The 11,790-nt window shown below is 50.8% G+C and overlaps 1 long non-coding RNA gene across 4 annotated transcripts; it reads right to left on the bottom strand.

Moving 5' to 3' along the window:
- Positions 1–335: 335 nt before the first annotated feature.
- Positions 336–2,874, bottom strand: LOC141545089 (uncharacterized). Of its 4 annotated transcripts, none has more exons than XR_012482876.1 (3): positions 2,732–2,874; positions 1,999–2,196; positions 336–1,336 (listed from the first exon to the last, which is right to left on the bottom strand). It is a non-coding gene; the product is annotated as an uncharacterized LOC141545089 (long non-coding RNA). The 4 variants fall into 4 exon arrangements; XR_012482874.1 differs by lacking the exon at positions 2,732–2,874 and having other exon boundaries at positions 1,999–2,048; positions 2,176–2,655; XR_012482873.1 differs by lacking the exon at positions 2,732–2,874 and having other exon boundaries at positions 1,999–2,655.
- Between the last annotated feature and the right edge of the window lie 8,916 nt (positions 2,875–11,790).

The raw sequence follows: 11,790 nt of genomic DNA, 5'->3' as shown, positions 1-11,790 counted from the left end.
GGACCTGGGCTGTCCCTCCTCTCTCTCCCCCTCCCATTATCACCCCCCAGCTCCCTGTGTCCCAGCTTGGGGCTCCTCCTTTGTGCCCCTGAAAGATGGACCTGGAATAGGGCTCTGGCATCCACAGAAGGACAGAAGCCTGGATGGTTGCTTGGCAGTCAAGGCCATTGCCCAGGGCCTGACAGAGGTTGCCTAGACATGACCTTCTCACCCCAGCTCCCGTCCAGCTTCAGAAAGCAGGCATAAGTTTCATTTCTGGGCTCGAGTTAGAAGAAAGAAACTTAGAAAAGTTCCGATTCCCGTCAAAAGCAGTTTAAGGAACGAAAACTTGACTCTTTCCACCGTGGCCGAAACAAAGTTTATTTTCGGGCACCTGAGTGAGTCCTCCGATCAACTCTGGCTGCTTGGGGGAAGGAGGGGGGCTCCTCGAACTTCTTTCCCTTTCCTTTCTCTCCCTGGTCCCCCAGACAGTTCCTCACCCCAAGAAGCAAAAGTTTGAGGCGTTGTAAGCACAGGAAGCTGTAGGGGGACATTTAATCTATTCCTGAGAACACCCTCACTTATCTCGGCTTGTCCCAGTGGTCCCAGCTCAGTCTTCAGGAGCCACTTTGCTCCTTCTCATGGGGAATGACCTTCCCCAGAGCTCACATCGCACTATTTCCCCCCCTTTCTAGCATGGGGATCTCTTAATGGCCAATATCATCATTATCGGTGCCGGTCTTGGATTCTCCCAGAAGAGGGCTGTCTCTATGGAGCACTCCATTTCCTCTGGTCCCTTCTTCACAATCAACCTTCCTGATCCCACCCAAGGTGTTTATGTTGATCCGATGGTTGATTGGCTGAGACGAGGAGATCAGTCGTCAGGTACATCTCCCTTTTAGCCTAGACTATAGGAATGGAGAGACGACATTCGCCCTGGGTCATAGAGCTGACCTGAGTCCCCTAAGTCCTAACTCCAGGAAAGGAAGAAGCCAATCTTCACTTGGGGTAGTAACTACCTGGGAGATGCAGAGTCACATTCGAATGATTTCCTCAGAAGCCTGACGGCTGGATGGATGCTAAGGCGGGGATACTGAGAGAAGCCTTAATTCTGGGAAACATTCAGTCCCATCTGCTTTGTGTCCCAGGTTCTGTTCTGGGTGTGGGGGATGCCGAGGTGATAGACAGCATGGCTTTGACCTGAGGGACATCCTGTACCACTGGAGCGTTCCATGGTCTGACTCAAACTAGATTTCAATGAATGATAACTGGGGAAGATGGAGAGCCCATCCCGCCTCTGATATTCTCTGGCTGTGGCACTCCTGGCAAGCCTGTGATCTCTCTGCTGGGCTTCCTCCTTTATTAAATAAGAGTGTTAGATTGGGCAATGCCCAAGGCCATCTAAATCTTCCATCGATCAATTGATCGATGCTACACTGAGCTCCCCTACCTCCACCCTAGCACTGGGGATAATCTAAATGCCCTCACTGTAGGCAGACAAAAGTTGAAGAACAAGGGACACAATCGAGGTCTACACTGGCTCTCCATCAAGGAAGAAGAAAAACTCTGAATCAATCTTGGCAAGCATTGATTAATCAGGTGCCAATCACTGGGCTCCTTTACCCCCAAAGCAGAATAATTTTTAAAAAAATTTTTTAAAAAACAGAATAATTTACACACACACACACACACACACACACACACACACACACACACACACATCAGCCCCAAGTTCTTAGAAGGTTACTCTGCCCTCACAACCTTTGGCTCCTCAGAGGGGCTACCCCTGGGGGGATGTTCTATGGGGCTCAGCCACATCCCATAATTCCAGCGTCCCTATACCTTACACCTGCAGGCATTTGGCAGGCCCGGCTTGGAAATGCCCATCCGCTCCAACCCGCCCTGAATTCCCCTTTCCCTGATTCTTCTAGCCCTGGGCATCTCCTGCCCTGTTCTGATTGAGCTCTGAGTCTCCTCCTCCTCCCCCAGAGATAGGTCTGGGCACCCAAGGGTACTTACCATGTTGAATGAAGAGGTGGAAAATCGAGGCAGAGTAGAAGGAGACAATCCTGTGATGAAGACAGGAGCAGACGCCCTAGATTTTAGTCCGGAATCTAGGATATTAACCAGGTTCTATCTCCTCCCTGTGCCTCAATTTCCCCACTTATGACTGGATTGGACTAATTAACCTCTCACCTGGGTAGGATTCCTCAAGGCCTGGGGAAAAAATGAGGGTGGGGGGGTAGGATAGAGGTCAGGAAACAGAAAGTCTCAGGGTTGTCCTTGGAGAGGTGGGAGACCCCAGCCTGAGGGTGCTATGAGATCTGCACCCCTCCCTCCCACACACTCTGTTCCCACCCTTCTGGCTGGGTTGTCTGCCTCAGCTCTCAGGACAGCCGACTTTAGCATTCCCTCCACGCCTGGGGAAAACATCCTGATTCAGGGCTGCAGTAAGAGGGGCTGAATCAGACTCTATTCTGTGGAAGAAGGGCCCTTTTGAGCTCTGGGAGTTGGGGGTGGGGGGGAGGAAGCCCGGAGCCGGCACTGAGCGAGGCCTTTGTTCCACCTCCCTCCTTCTCGAGCTCTCCCTGGGACATGATGTCCTGAGCACCCTGACCCCCAGTCTTCCTGGCTGCAGAAAGTCAGGGAGGTGGCTCCAGGAACTGCCCTCACACCTTTCCTCCCTGCCTTGCCCCTCTGAGTGATGGAGCCTACAGGACCTGGGCCCAAAACCAGCTCTGATGATTCCTACCTGTGTGACCTCATCTCTCTGGATTTATCTGTGAAATGAGCCTCTAGGATAAACCTATAACTGCTTTCAGGCTCATTTCCCCCTTCTAATACAAGGTCCCTGCCCTCAGTGCTTCTAGTTCTATCTGGGAAGGAAAGCTAACACGTAGCCAGGAGTAACTCTGAAATATGGATTTGTTGTAAAAAAAAAAAAAAAAAAAAAAAAAAAAGAAATGAGATTTTTTTCCTATCATTTCCTACTGAATTTTTAAAACTGATGCAGAAATGATGATTTTAAAAAATAATTTGCATCTTGTTCATTTACTGATGCTGTTAATTGTTTCAATTTCTTTGCTGATTCTTTGGGTTTTCTAAGTAAATTATATCTTGATGTTTACAAATAGAGACTGTTTTGCGTCCTCTGATATCCCTTTAATTCCTTTCTTTTGTTCTATTGCTATATCACTTGAATTCCTAGATCCATAGTCTATATATTATTTGGAAAGGTTTCAGTGTTTCCCCAATGCAAATAATGTCAGATCTTGAGTTCAGATAGCTACTTTTTATTGTATAAAAATGACCTGGAGTTAAATGCAAGCTCAGTGTCCTGGAGCCAGAATTCTCGGATTCTGTTCTCTCTGCCTTTGGGGAAGTTGGTTCATTTGCCCTTCCCTTGTTCTTCAGTGGTTCCCTCATTCTCTGTCTTTCAGGTGTACCTATTGGTGGTTCAGCAATCTTACCCAATGGGTGTTTCATCTGAAGATGTAGTTCTGGGGGACTTCAGTTTAATGCTCTCTTAGTGTCTCCTTACTTGGGTATCAATGTTGTTGGCCATTGTGGTTTTGTCTTTTCCAAGGTCATTTTTTTGGCAGAAAGAATAGAGAATGGGGGGAAGGAGTAGCTCTGCCTTCTCTCCACTGTTTACTATCCTTATCAACCAAGTTCCTTGAACATCTATGACCCTCTTGCTATGTACATAGTCCTGTGCTCAGAGCTGAACATATAAAGATGAAAAAATGACAGTATTTGCCCTCAAGAGTTTTCTGATTTGACATTAAACAGTTTAGGGGGGGTAAGAACACAAGACTTGGTTTTAAGCAAAGGAGAGGGGCAGACAAAATACTGGTGGAGAATGAAGGTAGGAGAGCTCTAACAACTTCAGGCTCCAAAGAGGGGGTAGCCCATGAGCTGAGTCTTAAAGATTCGAACTGCATGAAATCATGATGGAAAGAGAGGAAATGGGAACCAAGCTATTAAGTGCACTGAATGCTGGGCTGAGAAATTTGTTTTAACCCATTGGCAAGCGGAAGTTCCAGATCATTTAGAAACAGAGACTCAATACAGTCACTCCTGCTCTTACTTCTTCTTAGTTCTTTTTAGGCAGCTGGGTGAAAGATGGACTGAACAGAGGAGGGGAAGGGGAGCAAACACTTATTGAGTATATATACAATGTGCTTTACAAATATGATCTTATTGGATCAAGGAGGAGACGTTCCCTTTTCTTGCCTGAAACCGCTTTGGTGCCAGCAGGCATGGAAAGGTGCTTTCCACAGGCCCTTGAGCTAAGGTCATTCCCTATTATTCTTTGTTAGCACCTGGAGTTTCCCACACTGCACAGCGATGCCCAGTGTCTGGGTGTAAGAGCATACCTGTGGTGAGTCAAAGTCTCGTATTGGAAAATCTCCTGGGGAGAGCAGGGGGACATGACTGATCACAGAATCTCCCCCTTGGTCCCTCCCTTCATCCATTCATTCATCTATCCATCTCTTCATTTATCCATCTCTCCCTCCATTTATTTGTCCATCCCTACACCTTTCTATCTCTCCATCCATCCATCCATCTATACATATATCCATCCATCCATCCATCCATCCATCCATACATACATACATACATCTATTCATCCATCCATCCATCTACCCATCCATTTATCCATCCATTCATCCATTCATCCATCCATACATACATATCTATCCATTCACCCATCCATCTATCCATCCATCCATACATTTATCCATCCATCCATCCATTCATCCATCTATCCATCCATCCATACATACATTTATTCATCCATCCATCCATTTATCCATCCATCCATCCATCCACCCATCCATCCATCCATCCATCCATCCATCCATCCATCCATTCATCCATTTATCCATCCATCCATCCATTCATCCATCTATCCATCCATACATACATACATTTATTCATCCATCCATCCATTTATCCATCCATCCATCCACCCACCCATCCATCCACCCATCCATCCATCCATCCATCCATCCATCCATCCATCCATTCATCCATGTATCCATCCATCCATACATACATTTATTCATCCATCCATGAGCTGGTATCCAAGTACCTGTTACATGTCAGGCATTCATCATACTTTGTATTGGGGACATGAGACAAAAATGATTCTCTGGAGTCAGAGAATCTCAGAGTGGGAAAAGACCTCAGTGGCTGAGGGAAACCACTCACCCGCCCTTACTATGGGTCTCTTATTTATTCTTTAGCCAGGCCCACTGTAGATTGGGGAGCAGCTCTCTAGAGATTCAAAGGCCCCGGAAGGAAGGACAGTGGTTTCCTGCTTGAGATGAGTCATCCAGAGAGAGCCTCTGGGGGAGGGGCTTTCTGGGAACCCCCCAACACTGTTCTTTGACCGTAAGGGAACAAAGCCACGTCATGCTCTCCATCCAGAGTGCTTTTTGCAGGGGACTTTCCCCCTCAGCCCACTGGGGAACTCTAGTGACAAGGTGCTCACACCTGGGCCCTGGGAAGTGCTTGGAGATCAGCATGGCCTGCTGAAGGGAGAGGGGAAGGTCTGTTGAGCCTTGCTCCTCACTGTGCCCTAGACCTTTAATAGCCCCTCTCTGGGTTCATCCTAAAATCTCCAGGCAAAGTATTCAAGAGCCCTTGAGACTCCCGATTGAATTTAACCAAAGAGGGATTGAAAGGCAGAACCAGGATGGAAGGGACCAAACTGGGATCCAGGAACGGGTATTATAATCCCTCTGGGATCTCTTGGAGGGTCCATTCCCTTCTCTGGATCTGAGCATCCTCAGCTGGGAAACCAACCCAATAGACATTTCTTTAGGGGCAACAATGGGCCCGTTCTGTTCCCACAGCTCACATGGTGCTGCCCTTGTGGCACTTATCGTCTAGGGATAGGAGAAGGCAAACCAATAGGTGAAACCTTGGTCCTCCAGGACCCAGCCTCTCTAGGGTGGGATTCAGCCCCTCTCTTTCTCACAATGAGACCTAGAGAGCACGAATTACCATCCTCCAAGAGCCGATTGTTAATTGTCCATGGAGGGCACTTTTAACCCCAGAAATGGCCAAATCTTACAAATCAGAGCTTGATTTCTTTTTCTTGTTGATTGTCTAGACTTAAGAAAGTGATGAAGATTAAATTGAAAAGTACATCAGACGTACACACTGCCCCCCCTTCCCAGCCTGTTGTTAAACATTTGCCGGCACAAGCCTGGTCTACGCTGACATTCCCTTTATCTGCTCGGCCTTGAGCTCAGCACTTAGGGGAGTCAAGGGGAGAGACCCTATACCCTCCCTTCCAATGGTTTATCAGCGAACAAAGAATGAACAAATATCTGTTGCCTCTTATCAGGAGCAGCTGCTTAACAAAGAGTGAACTTCGGAAGGTAGTGAGTCTCTCATCCTGGGATGTCTCTGGGCAGAAGCTGGATTAAGGATAGAGAGGGGATTCCCAGCAAGCTTGACAGACCTTCCTGTTTCCAGCAACTAACCAGGGGGACTGATTTGAGAGGAGGAGGTTCAATGGCTGAGGGACCAGAATCTGTGGATGAAGGGAGCTGCTGCTGTGGGATTCTGCGACTCCCCTTTCCTCTGTGTGCCTCAGTTTCTCCATCCCTGAAACAAAAGAGGTAGATTGGAGGGTCTCTCAAATTCAAATACTGTAATCCTGTGAACAAATGAGAGAGAATTGAGAGCTAAAAGTGTGAGTTGGCAAAAGGAAGGGTGGGTTCGGCTGGAGAGGTGGGGGGAGGGGGCTGAATGACTGGGGCACTGGGTTTCCTGCTTAGAGGAAGGTGGGGTTAGGTGAGAGCACGAGGGCTGGCTCACCCACACCGGGAGGGCATTTGGAGCGGCAGTCCTGCCTTAGGGGGCATTTGTCCTCTCGCTGGCACTCCCCTGGAGGCCGGGCCTTGGGGATGAGGGGGATTTCCTGGACATCGGGCCTGGAGGCTTCCTTATGGGCCAGGCCTGCAGGGGCCAGGCCAGAATGAATGTTCTCTGTAAGAATAATGGCCCAAGGAATAAAGAAGCCAGTCAATGCGGGAGCCCAATTGTAGATAATATGGGCTGGAGGGGACTTGGGAACCCCGAGCCCAGCCTTCTCACTTTATGGAGGCAGAAACAGGCCCTGTGGGAAGGGACTTGCCCAGATCTCTCAGGGGGTGCATACAAAGCAGGATTTGAATCCAGATCTTGCTGACTTTGGAACTGTTGCTCTTTCCACAAGCACCTGTGTCTCTGTGCATGTTCCTCTACTAACCTGTGAGCTATCTGAGGGCAGGGGCCTGGTGTTCGAAACCACCCTGGCTCTTAGCATAGAGCTTTGCATACAGGAGGCACTTAATAAATGCTTAATCTACAAATAGTCTTCATAAACTATGATTGCCCACCCTGGCCCTTTTAGAAGAGCTCACTGCTCCTTGGGATCTCACAGCACTTCTACCCCTCTTCTGCCCATGGCTGTTGTTGCCTTTCCTAGGCACTAGCCCAATGCCTAGCATGCAGTAAGTGCTTAATAAATGCTTGCCACTTGATGTCTGGTAAAAGGTGACTTATTCAGTGTGAGGGAGAGGGCCACGGCTTTAGGCCTGGATTCCCAGTTTCTTGCTTTGTTCAATGGGGATGTTCCTATTTCTGTCTCCCTCAGTAAACTGTAAAGAGCTGTTCCCGCCCTTGTGCTTGCTGGGAGAGAATCATGAATGAGGGAGTTGGGCAAAACAGGTCCAGGGGATGATGCAAGATGTTCTAAGGGGGAGCAAGCTGGGGTGTTTTTACGGGAAGGCCGGGCAGTTGTGGCCCCAGTGATTTCAGCCCCTTACAACAGAGGGGCCTGGGACGTTGCAGGGCTTTCTGGCGCCAGGTGGAAGACCCAGCTTCCTCGGGGTGGCCAGGCTGGGCGAGTTCTCCTTTTCTCTGTGGCAGCAATTAACCCGATGGGGTCAGGTTGTTCCGACCCAGCGGGGCCTTAGGCTGAGGGCCCTGGGGAGAGAGGCACCCCTCCCCTTCCCCTCTTAGGCGCCCCTCCAAGGGCACTTTAACCCTGCCAGAGACAGAGACAGCGGTCCACGCCCCCCCCCCCCCCAGAAAGCAAATGATACTGCCAGAGGGTCTTGGAGGCCAGAAGGAGGCCCGGTCTGGGGGGTGGGCTTCCTCTGCAGGCCAACGAATCATTCTGGACATTTCTCTTTGGGGAGGACACCAGCACAGGGAAGGGCCTGGAGCCCTCCGGAAGTCCTGGGAAGCTTGGCCGTTTTGGTAAAAGGGGCTTAGCTTTGTTCTGCTTGGCCCCAGAGCTTGAAACCTGGAGCAACTGGAGAAAGCTCAGGGACACATAGATTAAATGTCAGGAGCTGTCCCAGAGAGGCTGAGTCCCCTCTCGTGGTAACTCCGAGCAGAGAAGGTCTGTCAGCCAATAAACATTTATTAGGCGCCTACTGTGTGCCAGTCAATGAGCTAACACAAGAGTCCCTGCCCCCAAGGATCGGCTACTCTAATGGCGGAGCCAGCATGTGGACAACTCCAGGTTTTCACAGATGGGACAGAGGGAAGGCAGCCCAATTAAGAGGGATTGGGAAGGGGGGGGGGGGTTCTAGGAAGGCTCAGGGAGCCGGGAGGCTGTCCGAGGGAACGGCTGGAGCTGAGGGATGGAGGTTTTGTAGAAGGAGGCCGGGGACCTTGCAAGGAAGGAACACTTAGATTGTATCTTTGGGAAGCTGGCCCAAGAAGTGTGAGAGGGTCAGGGATCAAAGGGCTCTGAAGGACAGTCACCATGGGGACCCAGGGGAGCCGGTGCACTGGATGTTCTCGAAGAACCCTTCTACAAAGAGTTCCTGGAGCTGCCGGGTTTCTGAAGGATTCTGGAAGCTCCAATGGTCCTGGGAACGAAAGAGCAGGCAGAGTGCAACAAGATGCGTCTGCAAGGACCCAGAGCTGCTTAGAGTATCAGGGGACGGAGACTGGGGCTGCTTCCATAGCCTTGTTTATGGTAGAAAGTCCCAGTCCTTATCAAAACTGAGTCTCTCAGCAGGGTCAAGGGTAAGTCTGGCTTCAAGGTCAAGGCTAAGGCCCAGTCCAAGGTCAAGGCTCCCTCTGAGGTCAGGGCCAGGGTTGGGTTTAGGACCAAAATAGGCTCACTCTGGACCCCAGAATTTCTTTTCCTTTATGATATCTATGGTGAATTCCCCTGGTCTGTCAGTGGTCCCCCATGGCCTTGATCTCAGGGCTCCCTTCTTGGGCCTGGGCTCCAGCCGGCTCAAGCCAGCCTTAGATACAATCCCCGGGGAAAATTGTGCCCTTCCCTCCTCAGGACAGAGGAGTCCAAGCTTGGAAGGAGCCCCGGGGTGCTCCAGGGTCGCTGAGTCAGGGAGCTCGGAGTGCTCTGGCCCGAGCCAGCCAAGCTGAGCCCTGTGAACATTCTTCCCAGGTCACAAGACACCTGATTAAATTTCCAGCACGTGAGGCCCGCGCGGCTCCAGCAGGAGCAGGGAGCTGGGCTAAGCTGAGCTGAGCCAGGTACCCAGGGGAGGGGTGGCAGGAAGGGGAGAGTGCAGAGGGAGCCCCAAGGGTGACCAGCTCTAGGTACAGCCTGTCTCTCTGCTTCTCTTCCTCCTCCTTTCTTCCCTCTTCCTCCTCCTTTCTTCCCTCTTCCTTCCTTCCTCCCTCCCTCCCTCCCTCCCTCCCTCCCTCCCTCCCTCCCTCCCTCCTTCCTTCCTTCCTTCCTTCCTTCCTTCCTTCCTTCCTTCCTTCCTTCCTTCCTTCCTTCCTTCCTTCCTTCCTTCCTTCCTTCCTTCCTTCCTTCCTCCCTCCCTCCCTCCCTCCCTCCCTCCCTCCCTTCCTTCCTTCCTTCCTCCCTCCCTCCCTCCCTCCCTCCCTCCCTCCCTCTTTCCCTTCCTTCCTTCCTTCCTTCCTTCCTTCCTTCCTTCCTTCCTTCCTTCCTTCCTTCCTTCCTTCCTTCCTTCCTTCCTTTCTTTCTTCTCATGTTTACTTTCTACAACCCATGAGTGATAGGAAACATATCATTCCTTAAGTCATACATGGGAAATCTGAAAGTTGTGGTGACTTGCCCAAAGATATTCAGAAAGTTGTGTAGCTAGGACCTGGACTCAGGTCCAAGGGATCATGTCTCCAGGCCAGTGGCCATGTTCCACTGTCCGGGAGGGTGCTTGAATCCCCAGAGAAGACCAGGGTGATGCTGGATCTGATACCAGGATGGGATCTAAGATGGGTTTAATTGGCCAGGGGTCAATCTGTTGCACCCTAGACCAGATACTCCCTCCCAGGATGCCTTTCAGCTCTTTGAATACCTCCAGTAATGGGAAGCTCACTCAGCTGAGGTAGAGGAAATAAGGAGGCTGGGGATCCTGGGCTCTCGGCACTAAGAGGATGGCTACCATCTTCACTGCCGGAGGCCAGCTGGTGACCATGGGTGAGGATTTAGGGGCTACGTGCTGAGCTGAATGGAGGAGGGGAAGGGGCATGTCTCTAGGGGAAGGGAAGTGAGGGCGGCTTTCTCTTAAGGACACCAAATCTGGGTCACTTAAAAAAAAAAAAAAAAAGGCAAAACCACCTAATAATAGGGAACTGGAGAGAGCTGAGCTGAATCACACTCTGGGATGACACCTACACTGTGAGGTTCATTGGGGAGGCAGAGAAATGTGCCCCCAGCCAAGTTCCAGTAGGAGAGGGGGAAGGGACAGAGGCTGTGAGAGGAGGGACAGATGAGAGGGGGGACAGATGTGCCTACTGGAGGCCCAGACCTAGCACCCCCCTCCAGGGGTGCCAGAAACCAGATATACCATCAATGTGGCTATGGAGAACCTCAGAGTTCCAATGGGAGCTCCCAGAACCTCAAGGGAGCACGAGCCCCAGGACATACAGCAAGTCTGGAGCTAAGCTGGCACCATGCCCCCCTTCCAGAGAGAGGGGCATCCACAGTCTGAGCAAATTCCACCATGCCCTAGGGCGAGAAAGGGGCAGAGCTGACATGGCCTCCCGTTAGGCCTGGATCTGGAGACGGGCGGTTACTCTCTCCTAGCAGGACCCCCTCTTGCTTCTTGCCTCAGTTTCCCCGTGTCCCCATATTAGATTCCCAGATCTAACGCTTCCAGCACTGTAGAAGCTTGGTTCCCATGATCCATCCCTGAAAAAGGCAGTCACTAGAGAAAGAAGCAGTTCCTAACCTTAGGAAGCTTCTGTTCTATTGGGAAAACAGCACAAAATAAGGGAGAAGGGACATTGCCAGCTGGGGATGGGGATGGGAACCAGGAAGTGCCACAAGTCTTGGAAGAAGCTGGGGAGGGAGGGCATGTCTGGCATGAGGCACAGCCAGGACAAAAACCATGGGTGTGGAACAAGCAGGTGCCATCTCTGCCTACTCCAGCTGGCAGATGGACAAGCCAGCTCTCCCCACCCACTTCGGGGTTTGCTGAGCTTCTCTGGCTGAAGCGGTTGAGACAGCTCAGCTCTAGGGCTCCCTTCTTCCCCACTTGCCACACTCTTGGGGGACGGGGGGGCCTTCTCAGCCTTCATACAAATCACTGATAGAAACACCCAGTGACTCAGGAGCCTGGATGGTCCAAACACATGCTCTGGAGGCTTTCTTCCCTCTCTGCTCCATTTCTAGCTCCCTTAACCCCAGGAAAGAACTTAATAAATAATTTCTGGATTGGATATATTTGGTTTTTCCTTTTTGTTGCAATGATGGGATTGGATAGGATGCTCCCCAAGGATGCTCACAGTCAGGGATGGGGCGAGGCCGTGAGCCTCTCCCGGAGGGCCGGCAGTGAGGGGCAGTGCTGTGCT

The sequence above is a fragment of the Sminthopsis crassicaudata genome, chromosome 5 (genome assembly GCF_048593235.1).
Source record: "Sminthopsis crassicaudata isolate SCR6 chromosome 5, ASM4859323v1, whole genome shotgun sequence".
Classification (NCBI taxonomy): domain Eukaryota; kingdom Metazoa; phylum Chordata; class Mammalia; order Dasyuromorphia; family Dasyuridae; genus Sminthopsis; species Sminthopsis crassicaudata.
This window is presented reverse-complemented; position numbering and strand designations above follow the sequence as displayed.